This window comes from Sinohyriopsis cumingii, chromosome 14, assembly GCF_028554795.1.
Source record: "Sinohyriopsis cumingii isolate HCF-2022 chromosome 14, ASM2855479v2, whole genome shotgun sequence".
Classification (NCBI taxonomy): domain Eukaryota; kingdom Metazoa; phylum Mollusca; class Bivalvia; order Unionida; family Unionidae; genus Sinohyriopsis; species Sinohyriopsis cumingii.
This window is the reverse complement of record NC_142974.1, coordinates 51,421,309-51,439,197: the sequence shown is the minus strand read 5'-3', so window position 1 is coordinate 51,439,197 and position 17,889 is coordinate 51,421,309.

Here is a 17,889-nt window from a genome sequence, read left to right as displayed (position 1 = left end):
TTGTGATTGATTCGATCTCTTTTCCATCGATCATGTAAGTGGCGCTCTTGAATAATGCCATAATACCATTGTTAACAAATCCTATCTTATAACCCGCCGCAAAGTTGGTATCGTCGGTTTTTACAATTCTCCCAACAAATTCGATATACGCCTCAGATGGAAGAAAATATCTTGTTGTATCGTGGACTTGTATTTCCTTTCGATTTCTTGAATCGGGCTCAACTGCATCGTACGAGAAATACTGGAAATCTCGCACTGATGTATCCCTACCTACTGGTTCATCCATGTCAAATACTTCATTTGACACTTGTGCGAACATTTATTATTAATAATATCGTCTAAAACGAAGACCATCACCTGAAACAAAACTTGTATTTACTAGATTTGTCCTAGCAACATCCTGCGCTAGATTTGTATTAGCAACTTCCTGCGCTAGATTTGTTATAGCAGCTTCCTGTGCCAGATCATTTATTTTTTTATTTGCCGCATCATTTATGACCTTACTAACTTCGGGTGGCATTTCTCTGGTGCTAGGTAATTTAACAGGTTGCTTTTTACGTACTAAACTTAATATTTTATTTTTGATAGCGTTGAAGCCTTTACTGGCCAAATTACCGATACCAGAAACAGCAGTCTCACCTATCTTTCCTATCGCTTTCAATCCTAGTTGTTTTACCATTGGTCCAATTTTAGGTATTACTCGCGTGACGAGACTTCCAACGATATCGCCGAATCCATTACCGTGAATATATTTGTATACTGGCAATCGAGAGTTTACTATGCGGACCTGATTAGGTCTGCGTTGATGTTTATGAACAATCATATTATTTCAATTATATTGATTTAATCGATGAGTTCATCGACAAACTCTTTATAAATGTGAGAATCGATGATACCACCACGGAATAATCGCTGACAAATATCTGATGCTTCGTTGATTATCTCACGGGAGTTATTTCCGGCTCGCTTTCCTCCGATTAATACTTCGAGGCGAGATACATCGTTGACAACACTATCGGGACAAACTGAATATCCACTTCCTGTTTTTTTTTATTCTGGAGATTGTAATGGCGTTACGTAGAATAAATCGTCTGACGGCGTTGAAGATGTCCCTGACGACGATAACCCTGACAGCGTTGAAGATGTCCCTGACGACGATAACCCTGATGACGATGACTTCGGTGGCGAATCCCCTGTGGGACTATATTGTTTAGGATATTTATCCCTTATAGTAAGAAGATTACTCAGTTGAGCCTTTTCAGGAGTACCACTTCTTTCAGGTGGCGAACTTTCATGTGACGAACTTTCCTCACCTGTAGGTAATGAAAGGGGAGGGGGACGAGGAGGAAGAGGTCGTAATAAAGTAGAAACATCTGTAGGTAATGGATCGAGGTAGGAGTATGCTGATGCAGGAATATCCTTTTTAGGACTAACCTTTTTAGGTGTTGCTAAATTTGATGCTCTCGCTTCCCCTTTTGATAACGCTATTCTGTAATTACCAACATCCAATGTAAATTTCCCAAAACCTTCATCAGAATATCTTATTGGTTTTCCTAAACTACCAAAATAAATCATCGCATACCAATCAAGTAATGTAACTTTATCAACATTAATATTTTTTCGCAAAAAGAATCTTTTATTTTCCGGAGAATCATCCGCAGCCATTTGAATTCGTTTTTCATTGGTATTGATTAAATACAACAAGTTTGTATCCAAATAATTATCCGCCGATATATTAGGATCAATTTTAAACGAACTACTAGCCGGTGATGATTTATATTCGGGTACAACTATCTCATCACTCTGATCTTTTTTCTTTTTCGATTTTCTCTCTTTTTTCTGAGGTGAAGTTTTTTCTTTTGGTCTAGCTTCTGATTCCTCTGGTTGAAATATTGGCTCCTGTGGTTGAATATCTTCCTGTGGTTGAATATCTTCCTGTGGTATTACTTTTCTTCCTCGTGTTTTAGTTTTTTCTTTTTTTTCTTGTTGTTTTCTTTCTTTCTCTTGCTGTTTTCTTTCTTTCTCTTGCTGTTTTCTTTCTTCCGCCATTTGTTTATTATGATCATATCTATCGTCTGCTGCTGCCATAAATCTTCTAAAAGATGGATCCCTTTCACTCGCTTGCGTTTTTCCATCATAAATTCTAAATAACATACTAAACCAACTTTTACGAGTTGGATATCTTTCTCTTCCTATATCAGACAAATAGTCATTTCGAATACTGAACATATCTTCAGCAAGTTGACCAAATTGATCTAAACTATATATCGTAGATAGCGGTTGTGATATTATATTCCATCCCTCATCGGTGAAATTTTCTCTTAAATCATCGATATCAAATTTTCTTTTTTTTACTCCAGGTTTTCTCCCTCTGGGTTTTCCTACTCCAGGTTTTCCCTTGCTACCTATTTTATAAGCAATTGCAGGTTGTCCACCCTGCTGCGCTGCCGCTGCTGCTATTGCTAATCGATCGGGTAATGTTTGTGATTGCTCCTCAATACCTTTCAACGCGCGAAAAATTCCACGTTTTCTGGCTTCCTCATCTTCCTTATCTTTTTCGTCACCATATATAGTTTGTTCAATTGTTTTAGTAACTGGCTTCAACCATTTTGCCGAAGTTTCTAAAATTCCATGTTGTACATCTTCGTAACCACGAACATTTCTCTTAAATAATTGTTTTGTCGGAATGAGTTTCTTTAATGCAGCTAATTGTTCTCGCGCTAATCTAGCCGAATGAGGTTCTCCAACTGTACTAGTTTTCCGACTCATCTTATTTTCAACTATATTGTTTTATTGTGAGATAAAATTAGCATCTGCAACCTTTCCTTGCAATCGCACATAAATTTTTCCTACCCCCCCCCCTAAATTTTGTTGTTTTTTTTTATGTCTGAAATTGCATCCTGGGTCGAATTTTCGCGGATTAATTTACGCAGGAAGGTTTATTTCTGCAATCTGAGGCTTCTACGGAGAAAGTTTGTGTGGGAGGCTTAATTTTATCTGAGCCACCTGGTCTGTACGACTTCCCTGCTGCTAACAGATCATTCTCACTAACAGATCATTCTCACTTATACAGTTGTATTGTCTTAACTCAGGAAAATGACAACATTGTATAAACATATTAACTAATTTATCTTTCGTCTTTTTATTGTGTCCAATACTGGAACAAGGGACCGCTCCGGCGGCCTATTGGTTAGAGCGTCCACCTCGGATGTGGAAATTGCGGGTTCGAACCCTGGCCGAGTCATGCCAAAAACTTATAACAATGGTACTAACAGCTGCCTCGCTAGGCGCTCAGCATTAAGAGAATAGTGTTAGTACTGATCGGCCTGGTTTCGGGATCATGTGACTGGGACATCATGATACATGTCTGCGGCATGTTGCCCCAATGCGAAACATCACTATAAACTGCCACACTGCAGACATCGTAGCGATATAACTGAATTTATTTAAAGTTAGTTTAAAATCCAAATCACACACACACACACACACAGGAACATGGGACTGACGGTGTAATTAATACGACTATGCAATGCATACATTTAATGAATGCAACATAAGGAAAATTGATGAGAGCTGACAATAAGTTTTCATCAGATTTACGTAAGAAACAATTACAAGTAGTGAACACCACGAGCTATTTAATTAGTCTTGCCATATACATGGTTTTTTTATGACGCCATGATTCATGTTGTCAAAACGGCGTGATGTATACATGATTTGTTAAAGATGAAATGGTTCTAAATGCCAAATCGTTTTGTTGTATGTATCATTTTGTGGAATGTTATGTGACCTCGCAGTACAACAATTTTAAACCACTTTAACTCAGGATTTCCCTTTACGAATCCATAAATGTATCCAATGACTCCATATTACCAACCTAGTGTTCAATATAACATTTTTTTGGTGGGGTCTCTCCATTATTTGATCTTTCCAGACCAATTGACTAGTTCCCACTGCCCAATTTGTATTGTTGCCGAAAGTTTGTTTTACACTTTTGATGTTGCTATATGTGTTGCTATATTTTGATGTTATTTTATCTGTGATATGATTTTTTTTTTCCTTATGGATTATGGCATTATATATATGGTTTTATTATATGTATTTGTCATTGTCAAGTAGATGGTTTTGGATCATCTCTTCATCATCTTGACTTCTACGTCTCATTTTTCTTCTCTTTCATTGAGTAGTATGGTCTGGGGTTCTTTTTCCTTTCCATTTGTGGTGCTGTCCTTGTTCCTTGATTATTTTCTTCTGCGGTTTCCATACCATCTTTCTTGTTTTTGTTTTCCTTGGTGCTGGCATTGGTTCTTCTGTCATTTGCGAAACTATCTTTGTTATTATTGTTCCTGATGTTGTGTTAGAGTCCTCTCTCGTCTGCGGTAATGTCATTGTTATTCTTGGTGCTTTATTTAAGTCTTTTGTCACTTTCGGTACTTTTGTTGTTGTTGTCTGTCATTAATTCTTGCGCCGTTTGCAGTCCTGTTTTTTTCTTGGATATTTGTTTGTCTTAATGTTAAGCTTAGTGCTTCATTATATTCCTTGCTGTTAGATTTTGTCCCACTTGTTTCCTCCTCTGGTTGGATATTCTGTTCTTCTTGCTGCTGTTTTTCTTGTAGTTGTTTTGTTTCCGCTGATCCCGTTGTATTTGGTTTGGATAGTTTGTTTTTCCAGAAACTTCTTTCTTCCTCTCTTCTTTGTTTGTTGGGCAGTTGTGTGGTGCGTGACATGTTTTCCCACATCTGTTACATTTCCTATGGTATATGCAGCTTTCATATAATGACTTGGTGAAGAATCCATGCAAGAAGAATGATGGTTTAGTCCTCACTACCTCTTTTTTTCTAGAATTATTATTCTATTTCTTATGCGAGTAATAGGGATGATATCCATTTTTGTGTTTGTCACTTTCAAGTTTTTATTCAAATCTTTTGGGTATATCAGACAGGAATAACCCTGTCTTCTTTTTAATCTTCCTTAGTATTGGTTCCGGTTCTTTTACCAACACTTTTCCCCTTCTCTTGACATTTCCCCAAACAATAGTATAGGCCTGTTTCCAGGGACGTCATTTCAACTTTTTCTGTGGGTGGGGTGGGCAAAACTTTATGGGCGGGGTGGGTGGGTAAAGCCTGATTCGGTGGAGGGGGGAACCTGACTGGGGGTGGGCCAAAACTGTACGGTCTTGTTAATTTTCATATAAAGGCTACAGCAATTTTACAGCACATGCAAATTCGGGGGGGGGGGCAAATGCCCACCGCCCCCCCCCCCCAATGATGTTCCTGCCTGTTTCCTTTAGACCGCATGCTCTATCGTTTGAATCCTTTTCTATTTAGCGAGTCTGCCAGATTCACAAAATCTTTATTCTGAAATTGTAGTGATACATGATGCATGCCATGCTTGATCTTTGTTTTCTTTCAGTGCGTATCTCTGATAGATCGATCTCCTGTGTGCCTTGTTTATACGCGTACTCCAGAAAGTCTCCATTATCTGTCTCTAACCGTTTTGTAACGAAAAAATTCGCAAGTTCAGTATGTTCCTCGTTGGACGCCATTTTTCCAGAGCTGATCGTGCTGCTCGTGCTACTCCCTGCGTTTTTTTTCAATCAATTCCAATTTTATGATTCACTTTCGTACCTTAGTCTATATTTGCAAGTTTGTAGATTTGTAAAATTTTAGAATTTTGTTTTTTACGTCTTCATTTCATGATTGGTATTTATTTTCCTGTGGACTTACGCGCAGTTTGTTTAGTTCGTGCTAAGACAGACCTTACTTCTCAAGAATGAGTGTCAGAATCCGTGCTGAAAAAATGGATAATTTTAACAAATTATTTCCAGTTATGACCTCATACATTTTATTTGCTTTTTTCCTAATATGACTCCATTTAGCCCATGATCGCCTTGTAGGGTTCATATTAATTGGTAGACACATACATTACTATTTGCCAGCCTTGTACTTGGCGTGTAAATTTAGGGCGTGCACCATATAAGTTTTGGTGATACACGCCAGTGCTGATAAGATCTGAGTGACCAATGGCATGAATCTACTTAATCAACCGGAATATTACGTTTCAAAACTGACCGCTCCTACACAACCAGAAGCGTAGAGGTGAAATATGTTCCCAATTCTCCATGGTAAATGATGTTTTCAAGGCCAGCGGGCAATACATTATTCAGATGATAAAGCATTGCATTTATTTCAAATGTCGATTTAATCTAAATACTTTTATCATCTTTATCTTTACTAGCAGGTGTACAATATTTAGCGAAGAGAATTTCTAATGGTATAGAACGGAACGTTACCAACAAGACAAAACAAAGTACAATTTAAAATTTACTTTGTAAAATATTGTTCAACTTAAATCTCAGCTACTTTTTAAATATTTTTAATTCAGCATGTCTTATTTTAATTTAAATTTAAATTTTGTTTTGGTAAGTTTTTTTTAACTGCTTGTTTTAGTTTTAATTGGCTTTTGTTTCTTACTTTTAATTTTAAGATTGCTTTACCCATGGAGTAACATTTTTCTCTTTTCACGAAAAACACATTATATGCATTATTTTTAATGGCACATCAGCACAACAATGACTATGAAAATAACATGTAACATCCTAATCTCCAGAAAAGACCCTGTTTACCAAAAATAATGTGGATTGAAGATGTGGGATAGGGTGAGGGATGGGAATGCTGTATCATTTATGCCGGATATTAGTCAATTTGGCCCAAGACAAGTCGGCCCAAATTGGGCCGAAATTAAGACAATTCGGCCCAACTCGAAAGACAATTCGTCCCAACTTAACAATAGTTGGAACAAGTTCTTTTTCTTCAAACAACAAGTAGATCCTATGTAAGATATGTTTTAGGGAGAAAAAACCCCTAAATTTAAACAAACCAAACTATTTTGATACTCGTTAAAAGAAAATAATTAATAATAGTTCGTAACGTACATATATATATATATATATATATATATATATATATATATATATCAGAGAAAACACAAACTGGCATATCTTGCTCGTTCTAATTAAAATATTTATATACTTTTATTTTGTATGTTATATATGTATATATATATATATATATATATATATATATATATATATATATATATATATATGCACAACGACATTCTTAATTTAAGTCTTCCGGTCAAATTATCAATATTGATTTATAAAACAATAATACTTAACAGATAACATTCTACATAATACGTATACATTTTTCTAGGGGTAGAGTACATGAGAAATTTTAACAAATATATTTAATGCTAGACTTTATGTTTTAACACTGCTGCATATAATACACACATAATACACACTCGATTATACATGAGAGAGAGAGAGAATAATGTTGAGCATTTTGTCAGTGTTTAGTTGCTGCAATATGAAGCTCTTACCAGTTAATTTTATTGTTTGTTTTTATTTTTCAAGTTGTCTTAGTGTGTGCGCGCGTAAATTGAAAGCTTGTCATTACCAAATATCGTCATTCATAAGTGCTCCTTTTCTATAAAAATAAGAAAGGAAATAATTTTGTGTCCAATTTGTGCCCCCCCCCCCCCAACCCACACGGTACAATACAAATTGGTAAACAAACACTTATTTGAAAATAAATTGAAAGAAAGTAACCTTGCATTGGTATTATTTATTCCTTCTTTTTTCATCATGCGAAACATATTAAAGAAAAAAAATATCCACGAACTCATGTATCGGATGCCGGCTTGCGTATGCGTCCTTACTGTAGTGTGTATCGTTTATGTCAGAAAACAAAATCGTAAAAGAGAGTAAAATATCACCCGATTGTTTGAAATCACCTGCCATTCACGCATAAGTTACAAGGTGCAAACTCACCAAGACTGGATTGTATCCAGGTTAAATAAACGACGGTATCTCACAAATAAATATATAAAAAAAATCATTATTTTAAAATACATTCACTGTTGAGTGCAAATGATAAACTTTTCGCTAGAATGGGTTATAAAGGTAGAATTAAAGCAAGTTATTGTTATTATATAATATTTTCCCTACAAACATCAAGTATGGTTGCATATGGCAAACAAATAGAAGCCCTGGTGATGAATAAACACATCTGGCAGCGAGAAATAAACTCGTTGCTTAAACCTACCGACATGATATCAAACACAAAGGTTATGTTATCACTTTGCAAACTAATTCCCGAAAATGACTTGGTATCTTTAAAGTGTGTCGATTTTTTTTATGAAGTCGGCCGACATAAGGAAGCCATGTTTGGTTCTTTTGGATTCTTTTAAGCGTGCCGATTGTTTTGTTTTTTAAAGTCGTCCGACATAGGGAATGGAGCATTGATTCCCTTTTACCTGTATTAACGGGAATTTTCAAAACAAATTGAAACAATGGAACAGTTTTGAAACCGGCACAATCTAGTGTGTCGCGCACGCATATCGACATAAGGCTAAACGGTAAAGTAGTTTTCAGTAATTTCATCTAAATGTTCCCTATCCATATTTTATAGTGTTCTATTTTCTAACAACAAGAAGCATGCACTTCGTCTTGTGGGGATACGTCTTGTACGTCATTTCCGTTTAGCATCCTCTTTAGGTGGGAAATCGTATCTAAGGAGAAGTAACAGCGTTGTATAGTTCTCTTTCGAGTAATTAAATTATTATATTTTTTTTACACTTGATAATTTTTGGGTATTGTTGTGCGAGTATAACTACTTTTAATCATGTAATGAAAGTCTAATTTAAAAAAAAATGTTGGAGTATGGCCGGTGATCTTTTAAATATATACTTGTGAAGGTCGAGTTACTCGCCCGTGGTATCAGTGACAGCTACGGTTTGAATCTATTACCACTTTGGTGAGAAGACGTCTTCTATGCGTATGCTCATATGTACTCATTTAAAACTGTTTCAAACTAGCTGTTAACCACTGCCACAAATGCAGTCAAGGTGTTCTTATGAGATAGAAATTATTACAATGTATAATATATGCTGTTCTCGTTTGAAGTCTTACGACCCATTAACATGGTGTAAACACCACAATGGGTACATAACGTTTAGGCAACGCTATACACCGTTTAAAGGCGAAATGTTGCGCTGTTAATAACCAAAAAACGCGGCGATTCTAGTCTTGTCAGTAAATTGAGACGTGCATAGCCACTGCATGTATATCACAAAAGACCTCCGAAACGACTTGCAGAATACGTTTGTATTTCAAAAAAACATTATCTTTACCCCGCCACTTGTGTGGATGGGGTATATAGTATCTAAGTTGTCCGTAAGTACGTATTTGCGTCAATGTATGTTTCGCTCTTTATTTCAGTTTCACGGACACATTTTAGTCGCCCCGGGTTGTGGAATTGTCTTAGGCGCTAGTCTTTACAGATAACTGTCATCTTATCTCTGTCCGTGTGGGTTCGAGTCTCAGCTAAGCAAAAGCGGAACGTGACAAAGAATGTTAACATCTTCAAGTGGGTATTTGATACTTCCCGGGGTTTTCAGAGTTCTTTCACCACCAAAGGGATACTGGCCACCGTATTTGGCATATCAAGTGCTTTAAAAATGGTGTTTAACTCACAAACCCGGGCAATTAGTTCATTTTTAAATGGTAAAACTCAGAATACAAATCATATGGTGTGAAAGGCAAGAAATTAGGATAATAGGACTCAGAAGGGGAATTTTGTTTCAAATCAAACGAGGAGGTTGAAGTTTTCCAGACGATCTGTATTTACAGACTATCTTGTCGGGATCCTCAATATTTATTGTCATCCCTTCCAGGCCCGGCCCTAGGATGTGCGGAGTCCATGGCAGCATGCGGGACCCAAGGCAGCAAGCGATGAGGGCGGTGACCAAGCCAAAATGTTGCAATGTCTGAAAGTGCGAGGCCTAAGACGGTTGCCTCGTTCGCTTTGCCTATAGGGCCGGGCCTAATCCATTAAAATGTGGTGACTGGTTCGTGAAGGAAGGGAATAGATGAAATATTTCCTTACAATGCAAATGATCTAATATGAAGTCGTGTCCATTGAATACGATCGCACACTGTTTTCATTTAGAAAATTATCTGATATCCCTTCCGAAATTGATATACATCCCTCTACGGAAATTTAGGACTTGTAAACCATAAATAACATTTGGAAACAGGTCGATGGAAAACTATAACATGCCATGATAGCACACTTAACTTATGTGGAAGGACATAAGTGTGAGACGAGTTTCACTATTGTTTGTCTGTCCACATTTTTACGAGACAGAGTCGCTTGCATGGACTTTGAATTTTGCATTAAACTATATTTAATTTAGCCTCGGGAAATTATCTCCACAAAAATAAATCAAACTTATGAATATATCTGAATTTGTTAAATGAATTATAAGTGTTTCCGTATTATTAATATTTTAAGAATAATAATTTCGATTTTGCTTTATTTTTATAACGATTTTCATTTTATTGGTACAAATATGTGTCTTACATATTTTGTTTTTATTTAATAATATTTCTTTTTATCTAATTTGGTTACAGCGAGTAAAAAAAACCACTAAAGAATGTGCTGATTATGTAAATTTCCTAGTTGCACTTTCGTTGTGTGTTACTTATTATTTAATGGGAATTGAAGCATAATTAACATATACCTTTTGTACAAGGTGACGTATTTCAGCAGTTCTTTAATAAAAACATTAGAATTGTCATTATGTTGTAAGGTCTTTTGTATCATTGCTTAATAAATTAATTCTGTAGTTTTAAAATTGTTTATTGGTGTATTGAATTTACGGTGCCTATGCATGTCTAGTTTGCTCTTTATCTGTATGAATTATGAACATCCGAAGAAAAATGAAAAGTACTTAAGTACTCTCTGTCTGTCTGTCCCTCGCTCTCGCTCTCTCTCTCTCTCTCTCTCTTTCTCTCGATCAAACGATCAATCGAGTGATTGATCTTCGCAGTAAATAACCATTACTTCACTATATGAATACAGTAGGCCACCTACAATGAATTCGGGTTTTATCCAATACCAAATTCATTGTGCTTTATTGTATTGCATTGTATTGTATTGTATTGTATTGTATTGACACTTTCGCTTAGTCATGTTTTTTTTCCTATGAAAATACATTATTTCGAAATTCGTGACCGTCAACTGGCCTTTAGTTTAAAAGGAGTGGTTTACAAAAGATAGAACACGGAGATTAAGCCTCAGTGAGATAAATGTATTGATACAGGTATAACGTGTTGCAGGTCGTGCGGAAACCTGAATTTGTTTTCAATTTTGAGCACCTGTTAAGAGTGTGATAACATTTTACCGTTTCAACATGTGTTGACCACAGACCACATAGACAAAAAGTTAACATTCAGTTCAAGTTAAAGGTAACACGTGAACAGAATCGAATAATTTAATACATGTCAAATTATTCAGAAAAATAAAAAATAAATATAAAATATAAAATAATGAAATAATCAGATGCTAAAGATAAAATGTATATTGCACGCATCGATATTTTTATCAACGTACAAAACACGCATTTGAACATCCAACAAGTAATAGATTTTGTTCATTTTGATTTGTTCTTTTACGGCACAGCAACACATATGGGCTTTTGGCACCCAGCCAATTTGAGTAAAGTTCTTTGCACAAGTAAGCATGCGCCAGCTGATCCGATGGTGTGAATTATGAACACCCCAAACAAAATTCTCTCTCTCTCTCTCTCTCTTCGGTTGCGAGTCAAACAATCTAATCGCTGAGCCACCGCGCCTCGTTCTAGAAATAAAATATGCCGCTATAAGCATAATATGTCGAAATGCAGCATTACCTGTCTTGTAGAAAATTGTAATAGTTTGATTGGCGTGTTAAAAAAAAATCAATTTTACATTTCGTACAATCATTAAATTGTATACCATTACACGATGCACGTTTTGGGAAATGTTCATTTTTCTGCTATAGACAAAACAAATGATAATCATGACCTTAAAAATGAATCATCTAGGTTATACAATAAATAACTTCTATTACTTCTCTCGGTCTCTACATTGGAAAAAAAAGCATTCTAAATGTTGTCTGTGAATTATACATCTGAATATACAAAGATAAACTCTGAGTTGCCGATGGTCCGTTAATGATCAAAATATTTATGCAGGATAATTAATAATAACGAATTCTGTACTCTAAAAATATAATGATCTTAGCTTACAGATGATAAGGGACTTAAGAATAAATATTTCTAAACATGGAGGAATAATATTGGACTGTCTTTCGTAAAATGATGCGAAACAACGATTATCTTATATTGCAAACATAATAGTTTACATGTCTTATGGGGAGCATAAAGTGCAGCGTACATGACAAGGATTGCTTTTGTTTTGCTCGATGATACCATGTATATTTTCAGCTTCATGTGTCTGAATTGGATGGCGGGGGGAGGGGATGGAGTGAACGTAAAAAGCTGTCATTTTAAAACACATGCTCTGAAATAAAACTACTGATAATTAGCTTCAAAAAGATTGATCTTATTTTCTCAGATGATATTCTTTTTCAGTCATATGGAAGTCAGATACATACATCTACCATGATTGATTTGGCTCTTTTCGCCTGTATCACAGTTTGTTGCACACAGTTGCAGGTATGGTAATGCAGTAACAGTGTACGCAACTTCGAGGTGAACGCGACGGATCATATCCCGAGCATATGTGAACGAGGATCACTATTATTTTTCCTATGTTGTATCTACATTTGTTTTTTAATGCTGAACTTTCCACTGTGCCCTAAATTCTAATAAATCATATATTACTCTACAATATATCCATATAAGAATTAACGGTGAAGTTTTTTCATAGATTATACGGCATTTTTGAGAGCCTGGACTGTACAGGAAGCATAGTGTAATCGGTCACAGATCTCACTTCCGGATCAGCATCAGTGCCTCATAACTTACTGTGTAGTTTCGCCAATGCTCGGATTCTAAAGAATAAACAATGACCTTTAAATCAATATAAAGGATATTTCAATCTATCTCTTGTATGACCACCAAAAAAGAGAGTGAGGAAAAATGCTCTAAAACTAGACTCAGACTATATTCGTACTGAAATTTGGTATGATCTAGATGTAGTATATTTTCGATTTGCATTTCGTAATTAATTGTGTTATCTTTAAGCTAAAATCATTTCGTAATTAGTTGAGACAGTAGTCAATTTGATAACTGCCATAAGGTCCAATTAGGCCATTTTTTTCATTCGTAACATCTAGAACAATCCCACAGTTAATCTAATGGCGGAAACAGCCGAGGTGATCCGAACAGACTGCATTTTATGTTTCGGATAACTGTCTGACGAACAAAATGTACGAGCTATCCAGTATATTAACACGTCGATATACATCAAATATATTTTTGCCTCACAGAAATAACGGAGGTAGTATCTAATGGCATTCACATTTATCACTGTAAAATGTCAACTATGGTTGCAATGGCCCACGTTTCTTGCTAAACGTGTTATACCACAATTTTTAATTATGTACCATACAGGTGAAACATCAGTCAACAAAGTTTCGTATCGGTTCCTTCTTTTTGTAGACATTCAATTTTGTACGCAATTATAAGCCTGAAAGAAGAGAACATTCTTTGATATTGATTAATTTAATCATATTTTATACAATATTTCACACGCGTGCACCTTGGTGTTTTATTGTACCAATCGCATTCTTGTCATCCTAAAGTTTATTTTGTACTTGCGCAAAATAGTTGCGTCAATGACCTATAGTATTACGCGCAGTACAGGATTCCCCTTGTGATAAGTGCAAGTTGTTCATTGGATTCCTACTTGAGTATGCAAGTTTATGAAGTTTAGTATTATGCTCTTTGCATTAAGTCCTCATTGTCCTCCTCCTCCTCCTGCAATGAAATGATCTCGAATCTCATTTTGTGTAGGACCATATTTATATACAAACCTGGACGTCACTCTTTTTTAAATATAGAATTTCTGCCATTCAAATGGTAACATCCACAATTTGTTTTATCTCCGTGTGATCCAGCCCTCTCTCTCTCTCTCTCTCTCTCTCTCTCTATATATATATATATATATATATATATATATATATATATATATATCCTTTTTATGCACCATCTACCAAGCAAACTGTCTAGGCACATATGTAAATACCTGTAACTACCAATTCATCCTCAGTCCTCGTGAATTCGACTTTGGTGCATACGTACAAATACACCTGTACCTAGTTTGCAATCTGCAGTTTTCTAAGAATAGAAATTGTATATAATAAATATCTCATGTCTATTCCATTTAAATCCATTGCTAAGAAATACTTTTGTTTATGTTCCCTTCTTTCGCGAATAACCTGCAAGTTTTCTATCGTGAGAGGTAAAACTATGATGGGACTACATTTCATTATTTGCTTTCTTCCAAATTATCATAGAATATAACATTTTGGAGAGTTTTCTAAAAATCGCTAGGATCGATAATAGAACAAAGTATATGCCATTGTATATTCACCTTTAAGCATATTAAACATGTCATTTTGAATAGGTAGAAAAATGCACCAACTGCAAACCAATAACATGATTGTATACATTTGGGTGTTATTGTTATTACAGGTAAAGCGGTCATAAAATCCATAATTTCAATTCACGTTCGACCCTCTCCATGCGATTCCATTTGAGAGAATCATGAACAACGACGTTCTTGTACACGGATAGCGTAAGGACAGATAACTAAGACATTTTGCAGATTTCCAGCCAGACGTTTAGGAGTAGAAGTGCCAGTGATGGACAGATATATAGAGTATCATAATATATTCCTAGTGCTAAATAGTCTGTATAATAATGTTTACGAACCTTGATCATGTAAGGACCAAAATTACTGTTGCAGTTTTCAAGCTTTTCAATAGACAAAAATCGCCTTTCTTTCATTCTTAATTCATTTTATGGCTAAGTAACATGAATATACATTCGTTAATGTATTCAATGGCCCTATATTTATTGGCGGTTCAACTCTAGTAAGTATATAACAAAATAAAATTACATATATTCGTCATCACGCTATGCAAAACATTAATCACTCTCTATATGACAGATCTCGGTCCAAACGATTGAGCTCTATCCCTATTCTGTTAATTTCGTAGCAAAGCTCTGTTGAATAAAATAGACTGAATTACAGCTTTCTACACATGAATTTACACAAATTAACTATTAATTGCTGCTCATTTTTGCATTTATGTCAGAATTGCACGTGCACCAGCTACGATAACATAATTTGTAAGTTGTCAAACTAAATGAAATTAAACGAAAAACTGAAACTGCTCTAATAAGAATGAAGTGACAAGGTCTTTAATTAGTTGATCCGTTTATCAAGGTTTCCTCTATACCTAATCAGAAGGGTTCTTTATTACGAATTTGAAGTTATCACAGCCAGTTTGCAGCCAATAAAATCAGATTTCCAATCCGAGTCGGGGCCCCGAGTGGCCGAGTAAAGCGCTCTCCGTCACGGATCACTGCCATCTCACCTCTGTTTGCGTCGGTTCGCGTCTCCGGCTCTGCCAATGTGGATCTGTGAGAAAGCTTGCCGGTAGCTTATCGTGGGTCGGTGGTTCTTTCTGGGGTTTTCCCGGGTTCTTCCTCCACCATTAATACTGGCCGCCATCTATAGCCTATCTTGCGCTGAAAAATGGCGTTAAACCCTATAGCAACAACAACAACCAATAGTAAAGAATGGCAATTTGCACACAAAAAATAGTGAGATGCTGCGCCGTAACCCCGTGAAATTAACAAGCGTTTATATTGACTGACTTTGATCACAGTTTAGGCCCAGCCAAAATCTTAGGCTTTAAAGTTTTCTTGAGTTTCTGATGCGAAGCTGCGTCTACAATGGACATGTACAACCAGTATTTGCATTCATGTGAGAAACCACGACACAGCAGATCACTGAGTAGAAATTCCACAATAGATAGGCTTCATACATGTATATGCAACACAAGCAGATACAATGTTGTGGAACGCCAAGATAGAACACAATAATATGCAGAAACGATAAAAGCAGTAGAAGAATGTATGTGGGACATCACAACACATTAGCTTACAGTGCAGTGTGTTAGATGTAAGCCCCACGTTCCACTATGCTTTGCAGATAGTTTGCAGTGGGATGGAGCATCATGATACAGCAACGTGGTATGCTAAAACGATAAACAGGTCCAATGTCTGACTAAAAATCCAATAGATTACTTTGTGCGTGAAATCATGATACAACTCTGATGGTACAGGAGTTTACCGTGCATATATAGATCATGTAGCAATTGTACTATACGTAGGCAATATGTCTGGTACTAAAAGAGTTTTACATGAATCTTAAAAAAATATAAACGTTTGTACTCCGTTATGTAATGAAACAATTATTTTTTAAACTAACAAAAGCAATCCTTTTTCAGTTGAGTACACTGAAAATACAGTTTGTAACATATTCTCCAAAATAAATATCCGCAAATGTCTTAGAACATGCTATTTATAAATGATATTTACAAATGTTTCAAATTTACATGAATTACTACATGCAAATTATGTTAATTGTTGTACCAAAAAACATGTATAATCCACGTGCCTCTGGTCATAAGTTATGATAAACACGATAATAATAATAATAATAATAATAATAATAATTATCATTATTATTATTATTATTATCACTCCTATATGATTTAATATGCAGTGTCCCCATTATTCGATTTTGCATTATAGTGACCAATTAATTTTATCATTTCATTATAGAATGTTGCGATCTTGCATAGGGTTGGGTATATTTGTTTTCCTAGTGTTCATTTGCAAGACGCAGAAGAACTGCCAGAAAATGAACACGAAATTATTAATATTTGAAAAAGAAATGCAAACATACAATGTTGAAGGTGGCGTATATGTTATTTTTTGTTTTGTCTTTTTTTATTTTTTGTTAAACAGTCTCGCCTTTTTCACGCTTTATCATAGTTTTCCAAAAACATTATTCCAGAATTGGCTTGCAATTTCTCCTTATTACAACTAATTTACAATTTTATATATATATATATATATATATATATATATATATATATATATATATATATATATATATATATATATAATAGAAAACTCCATATTTTGCTGAAACTTACGGCTATTCAGGGTAGTCAGAAGGTCAGTATTTAAGCAACCAGTCAGCATATCTAAGTGGTCAGCAAAGCGTGACTGTAGAACGTTTAAACACAACTCCCAATTTAAATCGGCTAGATCAAGAAAGCTATGCGCTGCATTCGATAAGTGCTGTTTCGGAAAAGGCTTTCACTTTCAATGGCGAAATACATGAGTGGAAGACAGTGGGGTGAGGTATGTTGGACGAATATTATTTTCAGTTTGTTCTTTTTTTTCGCTTCAAATTAACATGACATTAAAAGTTAAATGACAATGTATTTGGTGTATCAACATTTTCGCAAATTACTTACGGCCTGAATTACATTAAATGATTCTACAATTGATAAATAGACACACTCGAATATTTACGGTATGCAGGCTTGTTACCGATTTGAAAAGCAGCAGTATTTGTACTCAGAAAATTGCGACGGCATTGAGTTACCAAATCAATTAAAGAAACCATCTGCTTACAAGATAGCATGTTGTCGAACACAGTATAAATACCATGTCCAAGGTGGTTTGTATTCTGTCACAAAACAAGAATGAAATTCAATAATGCTAAAATCCAAATCTTGATTCTTACATTTTTTACAGTTGACACTAGTCATCGAATAAATGTCCCTGTATCGTCTTAATGCAAAGTGCGGAACTACTTTATGGTTATAGAAATAATATATAATTGCTTCCAGAGAGAATACTCATTCACATCATGCATATGAACAAGCAGTGAGGTGATGCTCGTTGAAATGGAGGAGGGGGAAAGGAAGAAGACACTGTTTTCAA